The sequence below is a fragment of the Daktulosphaira vitifoliae genome, unplaced genomic scaffold, assembly GCF_025091365.1.
Source record: "Daktulosphaira vitifoliae isolate Bord-2020 unplaced genomic scaffold, ASM2509136v1 Scaffold_1, whole genome shotgun sequence".
NCBI lineage: Eukaryota > Metazoa > Arthropoda > Insecta > Hemiptera > Phylloxeridae > Daktulosphaira > Daktulosphaira vitifoliae.
Genome location: NW_026099572.1, coordinates 16,787,061 through 16,792,454, shown reverse-complemented (window position 1 = coordinate 16,792,454; position 5,394 = coordinate 16,787,061).

Below are 5,394 nucleotides of genomic sequence, written 5' to 3'. Positions count from 1 at the left end.
GCTATAACTTTTTGGAAAATGTCTTGATGTCTTTACTTATCATTTGGTATATTTTTTTTGTAAATCTGACCCTTTATCTGCCCACGGGGGGGGGATTTAAAATGACAACTTTTTCACAAAATCATTACATTTATACTTAATTTTTGAAAGTGTTTCGGAAAGTCTGACACTTTTATATATATCTTAATTTAAAGCTAATGTAATATACTTTAATTTGAAAAAAAAAATTGACCTCTGGACTTGTCTTCATGGTGCAAATGACTACCGTAAGCAAAAATATGCAATTTTTGTGAAAAAATTCTTGATATTATATTTTACATTTTAGCTTCGATGCGAAGCTGAGAATTTTAATATTATGATGCTATAACTTTTTAAAAAAATGCATGAATCAATTTTATTCTTTAATGTTAAATACTTTATATATACTTCTTTCATTTGAAATACATTTTTTTGAAATCGGACCATTCCCCTATATACAGGGGGGGGGGGCTGCAAACCTTTTAAAATGCGTATAGAAAGTAGAACTTTTTCAACTTAACTTTTGAAAGTGTTCCGGAAAGTCTGACACTTTTATATATATCTTAAATTAAAGGTAATGTAATATACTCTAATTTGAAAAAAAAAATTTGACCTCTTGTCTTCGTGGTGAAAATAGACATTAAAGTTAATAAAAAATTACGATTTTTGTAAAATAATTCTTTTTTATATTTTTAACTTAATAATGCTATAACTTTTTGGAAAATGTCTTGATGTCTTTACTTATCATTTGGTATATTTTTTTTGTAAATCTGACCCTTTATCTGCCCACGGGGGGGGGATTTAAAATGACAACTTTTTCACAAAATCATTACATTTATACTTAATTTTTGAAAGTGTTTCGGAAAGTCTGACACTTTTATATATATCTTAATTTAAAGCTAATGTAATATACTTTAATTTGAAAAAAAAAATTGACCTCTGGACTTGTCTTCATGGTGCAAATGACTACCGTAAGCAAAAATATGCAATTTTTGTGAAAAAATTCTTGATATTATATTTTACATTTTAGCTTCGATGCGAAGCTGAGAATTTTAATATTATGATGCTATAACTTTTTAAAAAAATGCATGAATCAATTTTATTCTTTAATGTTAAATACTTTATATATACTTCTTTCATTTGAAATACATTTTTTTGAAATCGGACCATTCCCCTATATACAGGGGGGGGGGGCTGCAAACCTTTTAAAATGCGTATAGAAAGTAGAACTTTTTCAACTTAACTTTTGAAAATGTTCCGGATAGACTTTCACTGACACACTTTCTTGTAAATCGGATCATACCCCTTTATACAAGGAGGGGTTAAAACTTTAAACACGCGTATTTTCAACTTAACTTTTGAAAGTGTTCCGGAAGGTCTGATACTTTTATATGTATCTTAAATTAAAGCTTATGTAATATACTTTAATTTGAAAAAAAAAATTTGACCTATGAATTTGTCTTCATGATGAAAATAACTATGGTAGTCAACAACTTTAAATATGGTATTCAAATATATGCTATTTTTCTGTTAAAATTCTGGGTTTTGTATTATATTTTATTTTAAAATACATGACAAGGGGAGTACACTGATATGGATAAATATTATATAAATAAAATTGATATTGCATAGAAAGTTAAATTTATTTGCTTTTTTTAAGTCGAGAAAAATAACTTTGAAATTTGAACTAGCTTAAATAGCCAGTTTGTTTGGTCAATAGCAGCGACGTTCAGTTGTCGAGTCATTAAATAGGGGTACAAGGTTGGAACCCGCGCATAGCAATGAATTTTTTGCATTTTTTCTTAATTTTTTTTAAGTTAGAATAAATTTTCAATTGCTTTGATTTTTATCTCATTTAGATTCAATAACTTCAATAAAGAAATTTTTTATTCATATCAAAATTATACTACTATATTTTAAGTTTTAGCTTTGTTGCAAAGCTGAGAAGATATTTTTTTGTGACTATCATTTATTTTCTCTGCTCTAACTTGAACTACTTTTTTCAACGATACGTCAAATGACTACAATTCGTATCTAGTTGAAGATATTACCTTCAAAAATTGAAAAAAAATTATAATTTATCAATTAAACAGTTAGTTATCCCATGTTCTCCATACAGACAATTAAAATCATTCATTTCTAATGTTTTCAAAATATTTATTGACGAATTAAGTTTGATGTGATAGGTTTCAAATACAAAATTAAATCATTTTACTTTGTAATTTAATAATTTTTTACTCTATTTTTGTGTGCTACGACTAGACTATAATATTCCAAATATTTAGGTAACATGTTTCTATATAAATCATTTCTAAAAAAAATAATTGTTAGTTTCTCCTTAATTAACAATGGATTTTTACAATTATAATCAAATTTTATAATACGCTTAATTGAGTAAATCTTTTTAACAACTTTGTTTTGATAGGTTCATTTAGTTAAAGTAAATCATTAAAATTAATTAAATTCTGAATATTTCAATTGCAGAATCTTTTAAAACACCAAAAGTTATTAGGAAATGATTACTATTACTTAAGTTATCTATTACGATAAAATGCAAAAAAATATTGAGCTATTCTGTTAAATTTACTATAAATAGTATTTATAAAACTTCCTAACAGCATATTATTCTTAACGATACAATTTTAATTAATTCTCATAAAATTTTCTATTTAATGATGTCAATTTCAAACTTGCCAATTGAGCTAAAAGTTATGGTAAAATAAATTAATTTTTTTTATTATAAACATTCACAAAAATCAACTTTAAACGATTAAAAAAATAGGTTAAATATGTCAATTTCCTTATTTTTAACATATTAATAATCAAAATCAGTATTAGTTTAAAACAATTTTTTTTTGTTCTTAATTATTTTTATTTATATGTAAATACTTATTTTTTAATAATAAGTAATAATATTAAAACTTAGAAGTAATAGAAAATGTTTAATTACACATTTTAAAACATCGCGAAAAGTATATTTTTGTTTCTGATGAAAGTTCCTTGTAGTCTAGTGTGTTTATTCATAAGTAACAAAATTTTTTTATAAAAAAGTATTGCATCAATCCCTTTAAATTTTTATACATGTTAAAAGTATATGAATATACAACTTCTTTTTATTTTTATAATATCTCTGTAAACATTACAATGTTATATTATTGAATATCAATTTCATATTAAATTTAATTACTATAATGTATTCATATATTATAATTATAAATCGGAATAAAATTAAGGGAATAAGAGTTATGGTTGCTTTTGAAATAATCTACCAATCTCTTAAAATTGAACACTATCTACAGATTTGCATTGAAGCGTTTCTAATGATAGTGATTTTAATCACTGTCAGATATCATCTATACTTGTCCCATCTATGCCTTGTCCACACTGTGCCGCGACCCCACTGTGGTACCGTTTTTTTTTTTTTTTTTAATGTAAGCATTATTATGTAATTAACTTAGATTAGAAAATGATGAAGATAATGGCATGTCGATAATAATTATTTTACTATAATTTTGGAAGTGATACCTTTTTTACAAATTTCTAGGCGTGAACATAGATTAGGAGTATTTTTAAGTTATTAATATTTAGGTAGAAGTAGAAGTAGGACTAAGAAATATCTATTAATATATATATGTATTAATTCACAAATATTTAAAATTGAGTTTCGATGATTCACAAAAAAATGATAAAATAAAATTTTCCCCAGTATTAAATTTTAAATTATTTTACAACTAGAAACATTTAATAAAGTAGGCGATAAAATATTTCTATACAATATTCTAATATGTAATTAATTTTTATAAATTTATCAAAAACTTCGAAAATAATATTGAATGTTCTATAATGTGATTCAAAAGCTTCTTAAAAAAAATATTACACTGTTTTAAACTTTGTTGCATGATATACTCTTTGTAAATTATGTAATTTTTATTTTTGTTATCTCTTATAAAAAACCATATATTGTTGTTCTTATTATACGAGTTTACTTTACCAATATCACACTAGAATAATAAATTCAATTTTTTCGAATTACAGTAGCGTATCAAATTTTTATTATTATTAAAATGTTATATGTTTTTACAAAAAAATTTCTAGATTTAGCATTCTTGATAAATTTCTCCCCTCGCACTTGTAAAATGTAGTTTAAGAAAAGTATTATTTTTAAATAATTTAAATACCTTTCCTCATTTTAAAAACTTTTAGATGATGATCCTTCTTTTACTTTTTAAATAACAGTATTTTATCTTATATGATTATTTTTGTAAAAAAAAATGTTTATCTAAATAAATCATTGACTTTTGTGCTTTTCAAATATATTTCACAGTGGTTCATTAAAAAAAACCAACCCAGCACAGGGGGGTCGCGGCAGAGTGGTGACGTGGTATAGATGGATCAAGTATAATGATATCTGACAGTGATTAAAATCACTATCAAAAAAAAACGCTTCGATGCAAATCTTTAGATACTGTTTAATTTTAAAAAATTGGTGGACTATTCCAAAAGCTACATTATCTGCTAGTTCATTATTAATATCCTAATTAAGATAAAGTATGTCGAATGAAAAAGGGATTATTAAAAAATATTATTTCTCATAAAAAAATAATGTTGATCCATACACTTTTCAATATGTCATAGCATTATAAAGTTAAAAATGTAAAAAATAAAATCGAGAATTTTCACACAATAATAGCATTCGGTAGCCATTTTCACCGTGAAGATAAAATAAAGTCCGAAATTTTTTTTTACCATTATAAAGTAGATTACATTAACTTTAATTTAAGATATAAATAAAAGTGTCAGACTTTCCGGAACATTTTCAAAAGTTAAGTTGAAAAAGTTCTACTTTCTACATGAATTTTTTAGATTTGAACCCCCCTCGTATAGAGGGAAATGGTCGGATTTAAAAAAACAGTATGTCAAATGAAAGATGTATATGAATACTACTTCTCATGCAAAAATTGTACCGATCCATACATTTTTCAAAAAGTTATAGCATAATAAAGTTAAAAATGTAAAATACAAAATCGAAAATTTTCACACAAAAATAGCATTCGGTAGCCATTTTCACCGTGAAGATAAAATAAAGTCCGAAATTTTTTTTTTGCATAATAAAGTATATTACATTAGCTTTAATTTAAGATATATATAAAAGTGTCAGACCTTCCGGAACATTTTCAAAAGTTAAGTTGAAAAAGTTAATTTTTTGTGAAAAAGTTGTCATTTTAAATCCCCCTCCGTGGGCAGGTAAAGGGTCAGATATAAAAAAAATATATACCAAATGGAAGGTAAAGACATCATGCATCTATAAAAAAAAAATTATATTGATCCATACATCTTTCAAAAAGTTATAGCATTATAAAGTTAAAAATATAAAAA